At 40.8% G+C, this 16,875-nt stretch overlaps 1 protein-coding gene across 6 annotated transcripts in view; it reads right to left on the bottom strand.

Annotated features, from left to right (window-relative positions):
* The window catches only part of NUMB (NUMB endocytic adaptor protein), a 193,248-nt gene extending 177,695 nt beyond the window's left edge, over positions 1-15,553 (bottom strand). For 5 of the 6 annotated variants that reach the window (XM_061181005.1, XM_061181007.1, XM_061181008.1 and 2 more), the window contains exon 1: positions 15,254-15,430. The gene's annotated coding sequence lies outside the window, so the exon portion shown is untranslated. Of the gene's footprint in view, positions 1-15,253; positions 15,431-15,487 lie in introns of those variants that run through there. The other variant, XM_061181004.1, reaches the window with a different exon arrangement.
* Positions 15,554-16,875: the final 1,322 nt, after the last annotated feature.

The raw sequence follows: 16,875 nt of genomic DNA on the forward strand, positions 1-16,875 counted from the left end.
TAGGGCTTTACTAATTCTAACATTGTAACATTCTTTTAAACTTATGGTAAGAATGTTTGCTAAATGCAGACAAATTCAGCATGTACACATTTCCTAGAGCATCAAAGAATTTTATAAATGCCAATGATGCCTGTCCACCGCTCTCTCCTCCCAAAAAGTTACATAAGCAAAATCTAAAAATAAACAAAACAACATTTTCTTGAGATAGTTTTCCAAAATACTTTTTAATATGGTAACATATTACATGCTAGAACTTTAACTGAGGTATAATTTATATACACTAAAATTCACTTTTAAGTGTACACTTCTGAGTTTGAAAAACACATAGTCATGTAACCACCACCACTGTCAAGATATAGAACAGTTACAGACAATATAGAACACCACAAAAAACTCCCTCCTACCCTGTGTAGTTAAACCATCCCCCCACACCCTGGCAACCACTAGTCAGTCAGCTTTCTGTCCCTTTAGTTATGTTTATTCTAAAATATCATTAAAATGGAACCATACAGTACGTGGCCTTTTGAGTCTGGCTTCTTTCACTTAGCATAATGCATTTGATACCCATCCATGTTGTTGCATGCACTGCCAAATAGTATTCCATTTTTATGAATGTACCAAAGTTTATCAATTCACCAACTGAGGTTCATCTGGGTTTGTTTCCAGTTTGGGGCATTAGCATATAGGTTTCTGTGTGACTATAAGTTTTCATTTCACTTGAGTAAATACCTAGGAGTGGAATTACTGGATCATTATGTTAACTGTATGTTTAACTATATATAAGAACCTGCCAGGACATCCCTGGTGGCGCAGTGGTTAAGAATCCGCCTGCCAATGCAGCGGACACGGGTTCGATTCCTGGTCCGGGAAGATCCCACATGCCGCAGAGCAACTAAGCCCATGTGCCACAACTACTGAAGCCCACGCGCCTAGAGCCCATGCTCCGCAACAAGAGAAGCCACCGCAATGTGAAGCCCACGCACCGCAATGAAGAGTAGCCCCTGCTAGCCGCAACTAGAGAAAGCCCACGCGGAGCAACAAAGACCCAACGCAGCCAAAAATAAATAAATTTAAAAAAAAAAAGAACCTGCCAAACTGTTTTTTAAAAAGATTATACCAAAAATGAATAAGTTTTTTAATGGTTTTAAGGAAAAGTAAGTTTAGATCTTATGTCACAAATTTCATAGAAAGATCCTAAATAGATCCAGAAGAAATTATTTATCAGAGGAAATTATTTTCCTATGCCCTATTTATAGGAAGTAGGAGTTAACAAAGGAAGTCGATTTGATAAATAATAAATATTCATACTGATAAATATCTGTATTTATCAAACAGACAAAAAAGATTTTTTAAAGACTTTAAAATATGTCATGTTTTACACAAAAATAAACTCAAAGTGGATTAAAGACCTAAATGTAAGGCCAGACACTATCAAACTCTTAGAGGAAAACATAGGCAGAACACTCTATGACATAAATCACAGCAAGATCCTTTTTGACCCACCTCCTAGAGAAATGGAAATAAAAACAAAAATAAACAAATGGGACCTAATGAAACTTAAAAGCTTTTGCACAGCAAAGGAAACCATAAACAAGATGAAAACACAACCCTCAGAATGGGAGAAAATATTTGCAAATGAAGCAACTGACAAAGGATTAATCTCCAAAATTTACAAGCAGCTCATGCAGCTCAATATCAAAAAAACAAACAACCCAATCCAAAAATGGGCAGAAGACCTAAATAGACATTTCTCCAAAGAAGATATACAGATTGCCAACAAACACATGAAAGAATGCTCAACATCATTCATCATTAGAGAAATGCAAATCAAAACTACAATGAGATATCATCTCACACCGGTCAGAATGGCCATCATCAAAAAATCTAGAAACAATAAATGCTGGAGAGGGTGTGGAGAAAAGGGAACCCTCTTGCACTGTTGGTGGGAATGTAAATTGATACAGCCACTATGGAGAACAGTATGGAGGTTCCTTAAAAAACTAAAAATAGAACTACCATACGACCCAGCAATCCCACTACTGGGCATATACCCTGAGAAAACCATAATTCAAAAAGAGTCATGTACCAAAATGTTCATTGCAGCTCTATTTACAATAGCCAGGACATGGAAGCAACCTAAGCGTCCATCGACAGATAAATGGATAAAGAAGATGTGGCACATATATACAATGGAATATTACTCAGCCATGAAACGAAATTGAGTTATTTGTAGTGAGGTGGATGGACCTAGAGTCTGTCATACAGAATGAAGTAAGTCAGAAAGAGAAAAACAAATACCGTATGCTAACACATATATATGGAATATAAGAAAAAAAAAAAAAAAGGTCATGAAGAACCTAGGGGCAAGACAGGAATAAAGACACAGACCTACTAGAGAATGGACTTGAGGATATGGGGAGGGGGAAGGGTAAGCTGTGACAAAGTGAGAGAGTGGCATGGACATATATACACTACCAAACGTAAAATAGATAGCTAGTGGGAAGCAGCCGCATAGCGCAGGGAGATCAGCTTGGTGCTTTGGGACCACCTAGAGGGGTAGGATAGGGAGGGTGGGAGGGAGGGAGATGCAAGAGGGAAGAGATATGGGAACATGTGTATATGCATAACTGATTCACTTTGTTATAAAGCAGAAACTAACACACCATTGTAAAGCAATTATACTCCAATAAAGATGTTAAAATAAAAAAAAAAAGTCATGTTTGAAATCACAGTCGTAAGCTCTATAGGGACTTCCCTGGTAGTCCAGTGGCTACGACTCCACACTCCCAATGCAGGGGGCCCGGGTTTGATCCCTGGTCAGGGAACTAGATCCCACATGCCGCGACTAAAGATCCTGCATGCCACAACTAAAGATCCCCAATGCCACAACGAAGATCCCAAGATCCAGTGTGCCGCGACTAAGACCTGGCACAGCTACATAAATAAATAAATTTTTTTTTAAAAAAAAGCTCTATAGGTCACTAACTCTGTGCGTGTATGCACCCACTTCAGTCTAGCTAGAATGTGGGTTTAAACTGTCTATTTAGAATGGAAGGTTCCAAGTGGTTAAGTCTTCACAAATTCTGGTCATTTGGAGCATAAATGAGAAAGACATAATAAAAAAGATTTGATCTTTCCAACTCACTTGTTCAACTGGCCGTCAGAAACAATTCTTAGTTCTTAGGACTTCCCTGGTGGTGCAGTGGTTAAGAATCCACTTGCCAACGCAGGGGACATCGGTTTGATCCCTGGTCCGGGAAGATCCACATGCCACGGAGCAACTAAGCCTGTGCGCCACAACTACTGAGCCCATGCACCGCAGCTACTGAAGCCCATGCATTCTAGGGCCCGTGTGCTGCACCTACTGAGCCCACGTGCTGCCACTACTGAAGCCCGAGTGCCTGGAGCCCGTGCTCCGCAACAAAGAGAAGCCACTGCAATGAGAAGCCCGCGCACCACAATGAAGAGTAGCTCCCGCTCACCGCAACTAGAGAAAGCCCATGCACAGCAACAAAGAGCCAAAGCAGCCAAAAAAAAAAGAAATAATTCTTAGTTCTTAATGAGAGGACCGATTCATGAAAGCCTCCACTTGGTCCTTATCAATCTCCTGGTTTCACTCCCCCCTTTTTTTGGGGGGGGGGTGCCTCGCCAAATGGCATGCAGGATCTTAGTTCCCTGACCAGGAATCGAATCTGTGCCCCCTGCAGTGGAAGCGCAGAGTCTTAACCACTGGACCACCAGGGAAGTCCCTCTCTTTTTTATCCAACTAAGATTTCACAGTCCAACAATATAATCACTCCTTGAACTCAATTCAGTGTTTCCCATGTCTCTCTCCTTCACACTCTCCTAGCAAAACTGCAGCTAACCTTCTCCAAGACTGCAACACAGCAGTGGAATCTTGAAGAAAATAACATATCCAGGCAGAATGGTTATTGTCATAAATTCACACTTAACAACTTCAACCAAGTTCGTGCACCTGACAAACAGTGAGGCCAAACAAACCAAAACATTGGAGTTTGGAGTGAAGAAAAATTTATTGCAAGGACCAAGCAAGGAGGATGGGGCGGCTCATGCTCAAAAGGCCCTAACTCCCTGATGGTTTTCAGGGAAGAAGTTTTATAGGCAAAATTTGCAGGGAGGGCTGCAGGGTGTGTGACCTTCCTCTGAGTGGTTGGTGATGAGGTAACAGGGTGTTGTTCCAGGAATCTCAATCATCAGCCTCAGGTTCCAACCAGTCTGGGGTCCACGTGCTTATGCTTAGCCTGAAGTTACCACACTCCACCTGGGTGGGGGGCCTTAGTTCCTATAGAACTCAGAGGTATGTATGTATCAAATTGCTACGCACATCCTCTGAGGAAGAACCAGGACTCTGCCCATCATTGCACTGTGGCTTCTTTCTGCATTCCTACACTCCCCCAATTAGCAACTGTTTGAATCTGCCCTTTGGAACTCAGGGAAGGTCTAGCAGACTGAAAGCCTTTTTTCTACAAACAAGAAACAGGGACACGGAAAGGCCTCTGTGCCTGGGAGGGCCCCACAGGGTCCCGCCCAGTTTCAATATTGCTCTAAAATTTCCCTGTAGTTGCTGCTTTATACTTTTTCCTCAGTTCTTAAACATCTCTCCCCTCCTCTCCATTTCCTCCCAACTCTTTTTTTTTTTTTTTTTTTTTTTATTTATTTTTGGCTGCATTGGGTCTTCGTTGCTGCGCGCAGGCTTTCTCTAGTTGTGGAGAGCGGGGGCTACTCTTCGTTGCGGTGCGTGGGCTTCTCATTGCAGTGGCTTCTCTTGTTGCAGAGCACGGGCTCTAGGCGGGCAGGCTTCAGTAGTTGTGCCACGCGGGCTCAGTAGTTGTGGCACGTAGGCTTAGTTGCTCCACGGCATGTGGGATCTTCCTGGACCAGGGCTCGAACCCATGTCCCCTGCATTGGCAGGTGGATTCTTAACCACTGTGCCACCGGGGAAGTCCCCCTCCCAACTCTTTTAATTTGACACTTTCATTAAGAAAATGGAAGCCATCAGAGGAAACCTTCCTGTTCTTTCCACAGTCAAATCTGTAACATTCCCCCAAACTGAACCAGTCATCTCCTTTTCCCCCCACTTTAAAATGAGTATCTGTGATTGACTATTAGAGTTTGCTCTCTGTATTATTTCTCTTTCACATAAAGATTTCCTTCCTTCCATAATTCTCTCTGTCCTGTATCATCAATCTTTCCTCTTCTACAAGACCATTCCCATTATCATGTAAAGATGTACCATTATCTCCCATATTTATATATTTTTAAAAGTATCCTATCATTCCCGGGGCTTCTCTGGTGGCACAGTGGCTAAGAATCCGCCTGCCAATGCAGGGGACGCGGGTTCAAGCCCTGGTCCGGGAAGATCCCACATGCCGCGGAGCAACTAAGCCCGTGCGCCACAACTACTGAGCCTGTGCTCTAGAGCCCGCGAGTCACAACTACTAAGCTCGCACACCTAGAGCCCATGCTCCGCAACAAGAGAAGGTACTGCAATGAGAAGCCTGCGCACCACAATGAAGAGTAGCCCCCACTCGCTGCAACTAGAGAAAGCCCGCGTGCAGCAATGAAGACCCAACACAGCCAAAATAAATAAATAAATAAAAATAACAAAATTTTTTTAAAAAAGTATCCTATCATTCCCTACACAGCTATGCTCCACCTCCTCCCCATTTCTTAGTTACCCTTTACAGCCACACTTCTCAAAAAAGTATCAGCTCTCACCATCTCTAATTCCTAATCTTCCATTCACTATTCAACCTGCTCCAAACTGGTCTGCCTCCACAAATTCACTGAAACTGCCCTTTAAACAGACTTAAACAGATGGCACTCTTAAAGGGATAAATAGAGTTTAAATGGAGAGACTATTTACAAAGGTGTGGGCAGGATTAAGGAGATCTCTCTCTCTCTCTCTCTCTCTCTCTCTCTCTCTCTCTCTCTCTGTATGTGTATGTGTATCTCAGGGACTAGCAATCAGGAAGCTATTAACTCCTCTAAACTCGTAGAAGGTACAAGAGTACAAACTCTCACATTTGCGAAGCCTGAGGTTACCAGAACCAGAAAAGGCACCATGCAGGTACAGGTAGAGAAATGCAACCTTTGCCTAAACTTCAGCCAGGCAGGAAGGAGGAAAGGGAATAAATATGCTATTTTTCCTTCTGCTGTCCAATCTCCTGTCAATTGTACCTCTACTGGCTGAATGCAACCTGAAGTCAGAAGGCAAAGAAGCCTGAGTCATGTAATCAACAGAGGTCAGCCTTTTGAGGCACAAAGCAGGGAAGAAAAGGGCAAAAATGAATCTGGAGGGACATACAGAGAATAACCAACACAGGATCACAAATAATTTCCATTTTGGTAAATCAAATGAGCACTGACTTTCCCTCCTCTCTTGGTTTCCATGACATGACAAATCCTGGTTTCCCCCTACATAAAAGTCACTTTTCTTCCTTCACCAGACAGCTATATTTGGAGTCCTCCAAGCCGAGGACCAGATAGTTGATCTCACCCTTTCCTCATGGCTCTCAATCCCATCTATATAATGACAATTTCCAGCAGTGCCTCTCCTTAAACTCCAGCTTTCCATATCCCAACATTATCACATTATCATTTAGGTGTCTCTTGAAAATTTAGAGGTCCAAAACAATGATTCTCACCCTCTTTAAAAAAAAAAAAAAAAAAAGGGCTTCCCTGGTGGCGCAGTGGTTGAGAATCTGCCTGCCAATGCAGGGGACACGGGTTTGAGCCCTGATCTGGGAGGATCCCGCATGCCGCGGAGCGGCTGGGCCCGTGGGCCACAGCTGCTGAGCCTGCGCGTCTGCAGCCTGTGCTCCTCAACAAGAGAGACCGCGACGGTGAGAGGCCCGCACGCCGCGATGAAGAGTGGCCCCGCTCGCCGCGACTGGAGAAAGCCCTCGCACAGAAACGAAGACCCAACACAGCCAAAAAAATTAATTAATTAATTTAAAAAAAAAAAAAGTTTCTGTGGTGTCTGTCCCGTGGAAAGCACAAATACAACTCACATAGTGCCTAGCCAAAAAGATATAGATTTAAAAAAAAAAACAAAACAGAAATGTGGACAAAGATTTGGGTTTCGCATATTCACTAAAGTTTTGTTTATAATAATTGGAAATTAACAATCTAAATATGAACACTATGGACACTGGTTGTATAAATGATGTATCCATTATTGGAATATTCTTCAGCTCTTTTAAACTGTTTTAAAATAATTGTAATGATATTAAAATGTATGTTAATAAAAGCAGGTTCCAAAATTATGTATACAGTAAAATATGCAATGAGAAAAATTAAAGACAAAAAATGTTAACATCATTAAAAATAATAATTCGGGGCCAACATCATAGAAACTAGTATTATATTTCACAAGTGTCTGGGTTTTATTGTAAGAACACAAGTGATACCCCTCACTAACTAGGTCTACTGGAGGGGGAAAAAGAGACCAAAAGAATAAGAACATTCATTAAAGGAACACACCATTAGTATTATATTATTTCAGATACGAACAGCCAACTCAGCAAATGAAGTCAAAGTCCTTCAGGGTATGCTAACAAATCTATAACAAGAAAAACTCATAAAATTCAATGCAGTGCAAATATATACCAATCATGTTTAATTTGAACTGGGGAAAATAATTAGATAATTTAGTGATTTTCCACAGGACTGAGCTCAGCTCTTTTACAAAGCAACAAAAGAAGAAGGGAAAGGCACAGCAAGAAGTCAAGCCAGCAATCTGATTTCCCAGGAAATTAGCTCTTTCTTGGCAAAGTACCGGCCTCATATTCTAAAGAAGCAGAACTCTACAAATAGAGATGAGACACAAAATTCAAATACTCTGTAAAAGATGTATACTTTTCCCTTTGCTTGTAAGACCTCCAAAAGAGAATAATTAATGCCTCTTAAAACATAGGAAAAAAGTTAAAAGCCCAATTTAGAGTTAAATGTTCTATAAATAATGTTTCTTTCAAAATGCTAAGTAATCTCACAAGTTGTAAAATAACTGTATTTTTATTATTTTTTAAATGAAAGGAAAATACCATGCTATTTCTAACCTTCAACTAGGATTACATGGAAAAGGAAACTTTGATATTATTGATATTAATTCTGGATTTTAAATTTACCAAGGTTAACAAAAATACTTATAATTTCTCTATAATGTTTTCAATCGTCACTATAAAACATTTCCTTCAATCTCCAACTTAAAAAAAAAAAGCCTTAGTATTTGATCTTCCTTCAGAAAAAGACTATCTGTTAATAATCCAAAAGAAGAGTCTTAAGATAAAAAGGCAATAGGATAGGTGAGTTAAAGAAGGAAAAGGGGGGAGGGGTAGGAAAAGGGGTCATAATAGAAGCTTTTCTTCTTTTAAGTCACATGTTTAAAAATCTGACCCTGATTTCCATTAAATGGTCCAGCACTGAAGCTTCTGCAGAACTATGGGACATGGTTGCCCAGTAGGCAGAAAAATGGCAGCTGAACTTCGTTTAGTATTCAAGTATAAAGTAGTGTAAGGATGAAATTAGAAAACCATATATTTAAATCAGTGGGTTCATTTATAACCCATTCTTGCAACTCTAAACTGCTTCCCTCAGTACCATGACCCCAACTGCCACACTAGACCAAAAGGCCAACAAAATGCTACTTCAAAGAATCAGTAACAAAGCAGAAAATTTTATTAAACTTTTCTAACAAGCCAATAAACAAAAAGTAATGGTCTCAACAAATGGTGCTAAGACAACTGGATAACCATATATAAAAGAATTACGTTGGGCCCCGTCTCCATACCATACACAAAAATTAACTCAAAATAGATCAAAGAACTAAAAACATAAGGACTAAAATTTATATAAACTCTTAGAAGAAAACATAGGCATAAATATTCATGACCTTGGATTAGGCGATTGTTTCTTAGATATTATACCAAAAGCACAAACATAGCGCTATAACAAAATGAAAAAGTTTTATGCTTCAAAAAAAGTTTTGTGTATCAAGAATGTGAAAACAGGGGCTTCCCTGATGGCGCAGTGGTTAAGAATCTGCCTGCCAGTGCAGGGGACACAGGTTCGAACCCTGGTCCAGGAAGATCCCTCATGCCTCAGAGCAACTAAGCCCGTGCTCTGCAACGACTGAGCCTGTGCTCTAGAGCCTGCGAGCCACAACTACAGAGCCCGTGTGCCACAACTACTGAAGCCCGCACACCTAGAGCCCGTGCTCCGCAACAAGAGAAGCCACCGCAATGAGAAGCCCGCGCACAGCAACAAAGAGTAGCCCCAGCTTGCCGCAACTAGAGAAAGCCTGCATGCAGCAACGAAGACCCAACGCAGCCAAAGATAAATTAATTAATTAATTTAAGAAAAGAAAGGAAGAAAGTGAAAATACAAGCCACATACTGGGAGAAAATATTTGCAAATCATACATCTGACAAGGGACTTGTATCCAGAACATATTAAGGTTTTTCACACTCATAACTCAATAATAAAAGATGACCCCATTTTTAAATGAAGACCCAACACAGCCAAAAATAAATTAATTAATTTAAAAATAAATAAAGTCAATTCCAGTTTTTCTAACTGCCACATTGCTTATAATCACAGTATCTGGGATATTAGCCCTTCCTAGAAAGAGAAGTCTAATATTGTTATAATTACTAATAAAAAAAATTAACATCATCATGTGTTGAGTGCCCACTATAAGCAAGGTACTACATGAAATGCTTTTCATTTAATTCTCAGCTTAGTTAAGGAGGATAAGCTCTATTTTATAGATGACAAAACTGAGGCTACAAGAGATTTAATAAACTGCGCAATTAGTCAATTAGTAAATGACAGATCCAGGATTCAAAAACATGGTCATACAATGATAAAACTTGGATTTTTCTTCCATTCTATCATTCTACCTCAGAACACAAATGATGTTTTTTTCAATTTCATAGTATGCTAGTTACAAATATACTTCTGTGATCATCAGGCTATTCTATGATTCCGTGAGATTCCAGGTTGAAAAAAAAGTTTATCTTGATGAAATAATACTGGGAGCTAAAATTTCTGATAACAAAGTCAGCTACATTAAAAATAACTAAGTAAATAAACCCTTATAAATTATGCAAAGCAGTACCACATGACACAATTGAAAGGTACCCATGGAGTATTTGTGCACAGCTGACTAGGACAAAAGCATCACTTTTACTTTTCTAAGGTCAAAGGTAGTCAATCTTAAAGATATAAATTTTGCTTTTTCTGTGTTCCCGACTTCCCTGACTTTGCCTTTATTCAGGAGCCAAGCAGTGTTCTACGGCTTTAAATCCCTCTTCCTCCCTAACTAAACTGGAAAAAAACTGGATAATAATCATTTTCCTAATTAACTATATCCACCTTAATATAAACAAGTTACCACAATTTATATTTTGCTATCTAATCAGAGAACTCAAGACTTTGATCCTGAAGGTAAGGTATCAGCAAGCAAGTAGGGAGAAACAGAGTTTCGGTAGAGAGAGAAAGGGAAGTCACTGAACATTAATTATTAAGCAGCCCCTTGGTTAATCCATTTAAGATGACTGGGAGTCTCTTCCTACTGCCTAATCCCAGACTCCATTAGAAAGGACAACTGGGAACACCTGGCCTAGTTACAATTGTTGGGCACCTATTCCCAAGAACTGGAGAAGCAGAGACAAGTGTCCAGCCTTCTAAATCCACATGGTCCTGCAAAGGCTCCCATCCTAGGACTAGCAATTCTCAGTGTATTCATTTGTATTCTGACATGCTTTCCTGAGTGGAACACAACAAAGAAAGAGTTCTAACAAGCAGAGCGAAAAATATGTCCGTGCGAGAATGTTGCAAATAGGATCATCCTCCTTTACATATGTCACTCCAGGAAAACTGCCAAGAAAGGCTCGAGACATACTTCCTGCAGATCCTCCGACTCCTCCTTAAACATATCAGTATTCTCCTCATTCTCCCTTAGTCTCAAACCTTTTGCCCCAAGATTTCCAAGTGCATATTTTATATTCTCAAAAATATATGGCAATATGATAATGACATCCTATTTATCAGTACCTGTGTCTCATATTTGAACAAACATCCTAAAGCCTTATATAGAATTTCCATCTTTAATAATGAGATTTCCAATACGTTATATTACTGAATATAAATTTTCTTTGCAAATAAATTTTTCTTTATTTTCAAAAAATTGTATTTCTTTGCAAATAAAGGATTTATCATAATGTCAAGATAAAAAATAAGATAGCAAAAAAAATTTTTTTTAATTGAAGGAGTACAATTGTTTCCTTTCTCCCTTGCCCCACCAAGGAAACATATATCAGAGTTCAGAAACTGGCAGAACTCAAGATCCATTCCATAGAAATCAAAATTTATTAAACACAATAGATGTATTTTAGCAAGTCCAAAATAAAACGTAGCTTTCCAAGTACTCTATTAAAAGACTTTTTTTAAGGTAATAAGTTTACCAAGGGACCTTTTCTGATAAAAGGAATTCTCCCAGCAAACTAAAAACCAGACATTGGGGTTTTGTACTTTCACAGAACTAGATTTTCAGGCAGCACATTTCCATTAGGATTTATTGTATGAGTAGTTGAAGAGAAAGAAGCAGAGAAAGCAGATCAGAAGCGATTTGTAAAAGACAAAACTTTATTGAAATAGAAAATAAACTTAATTAACTAGTGTTAATTGAACTTCCACTTTTAAAAACCATTTACCTGAATAATCTTTGAAACTAGAAAATGAGCCTCACTAAACTGTACCATCAGGAGCAGTTTCTCTGGGATTTAAAAACCACCATTTTTTCAACTACAGATTAACAAATCTCACTGTAAAAACGGTTGAGCAATCAGAGCTATTCCTAGATAAGTATGAGTAAATTATGGGTGAATAATAAGTCAACTGAATAAAGTCCATTCATTAAAAAGCAAGTAAGAAATCAAACTAGTTAATGTCCACAATTATGAAGAATGAATTTTATATTTTTCCCACACTCGATTACTAAGATTTTACATTCTTCCATCAGTTAGTAAAGAACAATGATCTATACAAAAGTGCCCATCAACTGTACAATGACTTAACAACCATTTTGGTGGTAGGGATACTTCATTTAACTCAAAGCAAGGAATTCAAAAGCTTTCATCCTTGGAACCTTTGTCACAAAAAATTAGTAAATTTGTTTTATGAAAAGACTGCTTACGTTTTTCAACTCAAAAATGAAATAATTACATGTTTTATAGTCTTCGAAACAAAAATTTAAATTTTAATAAAATATAAAACATGAAATAGAACTAAAAATTATTTTTGAGAGAGAAAAAAATCTAAAAATCCTGATGCAAAGCTACTCCAAAAGTTTCTTCACAATTTCATAAAACATTAATGAAAGGGTTATAAATCCCCTAGATTAAAGATTTTAAAGATAGCTGTAAGAATCTCTTTCAGTTTTCAATACTGTTTTCTCTGTCCTTACGTCCATTAAAACAAACATAAATCAACTCTTTCTAAATATAAACCATCTAGTCTTATAGAAGAAAAATCAAACGAAGAACAGCACAAAACATACATATATATTCTTAATATAGCTTAAAATAAGTATATAGATTACATTTGGGTCCCTCAAACAAGTTAAATTTACAACCCTATGCCACATCCAGATCATTCTCAAGGGAGAAAACCATCAAAACAAAAGCTCCTGCTTAATAAACTATTTACTTTGTAGTTAAAACTCTATCCCAGGTGCATCTGAGCATTATTACTATGTCTCCTCTCTTCAAAAACCTAGAAATCTAAAATACACAAGTATATCTGGTTCCCTTAAAAATGCTTTTATATTACATATTTTGTAATAAGGCCATGAAAACTTTAGAATTCCTTTACTCTCTAAAAAGGAAACACCCTTCTGCTTTTCTCTTTTGAAATGTGTCTTATTTGGTTTTTGCTTACTTTCTATACATGAACTGTTCTCAAACCAGTCTATTTGTGTTGGTTGTTTACTGTCAACACGTCTGTGTATACTTAGGTTTTTTACAGACAGTGCTTTACAGTACACTGGTAAAAAAGAAAAGGTAAACAAAAGGGCATGAGTGAAACAAAAGTGGACCACATCTGAGACACACCACTCAATTTCACCTCTCTACCTCAAATTCCCTTTAGTCCTCATGCTAAAGATTCTCAGTATTTAAAAAGAAGCGCAACACAATGTATGATAAGGCAAACACAGGAGAAACCAAATCAGAAACTGAAGAAATTTAATAGAATGTATCAACACCTAAGAAAATTACCACAAAAAGAAAAATAAATAAACAATAAACCCAGTCCCTGGATGTCCCTACTGAAGGGCTGCTTTTGCTGCAGTGCATGGCTCAAAACAGTTTTACAAACTCCTTTTAATGTAAGAAATACATTTTACATTGTGATCTAGTATACACATGTATGAGCAAAATTTCCCAAAACAATATTTTTCCTTGCCACGTGCAATGGTAGTCAATTCTGTTCTATTCTATTTTATTTTTATTCTATTTTATTTTTAATCAATTTAACCCACTAAATTGATTTTATAAGTTACTAATAAATCATGATCCACAGTTTGAAAAACACAGGCTTAAAATAGGGTATCCCTTATACAGTATTAGGATCTTTTCTTTGCAATTTGCTTCTACCTGTCTCTAGCAGGGTAGACAAGTATTTTAAGGTTGCTACATCCCTACTGTTTTCAATAAAGCAAGTGGTTCCCCTGACCAACATAAGCCATCACCTGAGATAAATGCAAACTCTCAGGCCCCATCCCAGACCTACTGAATCAGAAACTCTGGGTGGAGCCAGCAGTCTACATTTTAGCAAGCCGTCCAGGTGATTCTGGTTCAAGTTAAAGTTTGAGAACAACGCATTAAAGAATTCAGGACTTTCTTTAGCCTCTACACATTTAATAATCCAGTACAGTGCTTACTTTGTGCCAGTCACTATTCTAAAAGTTCCACAGATATTAACTCATGTGAAAAAACAACCCTAAGAAGTAGGAAGTATTGTTATCCCTATTACACAGATGAAACTTCCACACAGAGAGAGGTTAAGCTGTCAAAGCTAAGTGGTAGAACTAGAATTCAAATTTATTTCTAATTTGGCGAAAGTTAAGCCTGTCCTCTTCATGCCTCTCTTCTTTCTGATTAAGTCCCCGGTCCCACTCCTTTAGTTCAGCTATCCCCTTTTCCCCTTTCAAATTCCCCATCTTGTCAATATCCTTATTTTCTAACATTATTGCTCGCGTCCTAAAACAAATTTCTTTTCTAAAGCATTGGAATGTAAGTCACAACCTTGCTTTTAAAACCCTTTCTCTGGTCCTAGATGGCATCTTAGTATTATGAAGCTGAAGGTTCTTCTATTTCTAAAGTCCTTAGAACCTATTAAGGGCCCCATGTTAATTTCTCATATCTACTGTTCCGGCCAGTTTCCACAAGACCACTAGTCTCTTCCTGAGCAACTTTCTCGCTCCCTCCTACTACGCCCTACCTCCCACTCCCTTCCTACAAGGAAACAACTTCTCCCGCCCACCCCCGTGTCATTTTGCTTGACTTATCTCCAACTGAGAGAACTTCCATTCCTCAGCTAAACCCCTCACCACAGTCTCAAACCCAAGCTACCCCTCCAGGACTTTTTTCAAAACCCTGGTTTCCCGGGGACCCTCAGACCCAGGATTTCCCAGGCCAGTCTTGGATTTCCCATCCCAGACCAGCGGTGGGGGGCAGGGCGCTCCCGTTCCTCCCCAAGCTGTTCAAGGTCTCCAAGGGTCCGACACTCCAAAGCCCCGCAAGAACCCCAAGAGCGCTCCTCTCTCAGATGGCCGCCTTTCTCAGGAGGATCCCCAGGTGCCTCCCTGCCTTTCCTCGACGCCCTCGCTGAGACCCCGGCCGCCCTCGGCCTCCCTTCTCCCTCGGACCCGGGCCACTCCCAGTCTCTCGGCCCCCCAGCTTTCTCCTCTCGGGCCGCTCCCGGGCTTCCCGGGTTCCCCTTCCTCCTCGCACCCAAGCTGTCCTGGGTATTCCCGAGTCACCCCGCCCGCGGACCAGGTCGTAACCGGTTACCCCGGGTCACCCCGTTCTCTGGGACCCCAGACACCCCCGTCTCCCCAAGGACCTACCCCTCACACACCGGACGCCGGGCAGTGCCCCAGACCCGCGCAGCTAAGCGTCCCAAGGGACCTCCCGGCCTGACCCGCTTGGGTCCGGCCCCAGCCTACCTTTGCCACCACGAACTCCGCCGCCAGGAGCCGGGCGGCTCTCCCACCAGCCCAGTCAGCGCGAACTCGCCGCCGCCGCCGCCGCCGCCGCCTCCCCCGCCCTGGCCCCGACCGGGGCCCGACCCGGCCCGCAGTCCAGGCCCCCTTCCGCTGGCTTCCGCCTCGGGAGCGCCGAGCTGGAGTTTCCGCCCCGCGACTGCCCCCAGACCTCAGGTCAGCGTTACCGGCACTCACCTGCCGCTGCCCCCGGCCAACTCCAGTGCCACTGCCTCTACCTCGGGCGCCAGTAGCCACCTAGCGCCACCACCTCCCCCATGACAACAGGCCCACCCCGCTTCACACTTCCTATCTCTCCATTGGGTAGTGGGGCGGCAGCTCTCTGCTCTTATTGGTTTAGTTTACCCGTCCGTCAAAGCTTCCTTACCACCCCTTTTCCTGACCCGGTATTACCCCCCCTCCCGGACCTGGAGCGTCCTAGACCAAGCTTTAGTTGTAATTGGTTGATGGTTGGGCAGTTCAAAGTTCTGATAGGCTGCCGAAAGTGTCTGTTAAGTCAACTGGCAAAGGATGTGACCGCCATGGTTGGTTCGAGCTTGGGCACAGTTTGGTTGCGCAGTCGAAAGCAAGGAAGGGGCAGACGCTCACGTCCGAGGGGAAGGGTTAACTCTTTGTGGTAGAGTTGACTCTGGAAACTCGTCCCTTTCTCCAACTTCCTCCCTATAAGGAGAAGCTTATCACTGCTAGCTTACCCAGAGGGTAGTACTTACAAAACAGCAACATCAGAGGTTGTGTTTAAAAATCATTTACAACCCCTTGAGAGAAAAGCAGTATACAGATTAAAATTTCCCCTTCTTGAGGTCCTAAGATGCCCAATTTCCTTGACGTTCTTTCCAGAAGTCTCCATGCTAAAGGGCAAAGCACAACCGTTTATTTTGCAGAGGTCAGTCCACTTTGGTTGCAGTTAATAAATTGAAGTGGCGTGTTGAGGGTTCTCCAGCTTCCAGACTCACCCCTGGCTGGCTCCTGCGAAGTGACCAGGCAACCAACAGCAAGTTTGGACTAAATGGGCCATATTTTACCCTTGTGATGCTCTGGACAAGAGAATTCGGCTCCCGCAACTTGATTTTTATGCTCAGCGGTTCTTAAATAGCCCTACTAGTTGTGTGTCAGATACTTAAAAACTTGCCTTTTTTTCTAAACCTCTCCTCTTCCTAAGCAGTCTAAATTAGGACCATTGAATGACTGCAGTTCCTTTCTCATATTGGCACAATGCACAAGAATAAATGATTGCATTTTTACTCATTTGGGTACAAATCACAGTAGACACTTTTGAGAAATTTGGTGTTGCTATAAAAACTCTTGTGCTCCTAGAAATATATCCATCATTAGTTTTTTGCGTTTCTTTTTCATTTCCACCCCTTTTCCTGCTCCTAAATAGCAAAATGCTGGCCTAATTATTCTTTCAAATTCTAAATCAGATTTAAATGTACCTTCCTCACAACTCCACCTATCATACACAAACCCGTGGGTCATGAAACATACACTCAGGAATGGACTGGGACAGGTCAAGGGTACTTCCCTCTTAAGCATCCCTTTAATGGTTGGGGACTTTCTGTGGCACC

This window comes from Eubalaena glacialis, chromosome 2, assembly GCF_028564815.1.
Source record: "Eubalaena glacialis isolate mEubGla1 chromosome 2, mEubGla1.1.hap2.+ XY, whole genome shotgun sequence".
Lineage (NCBI taxonomy): Eukaryota > Metazoa > Chordata > Mammalia > Artiodactyla > Balaenidae > Eubalaena > Eubalaena glacialis.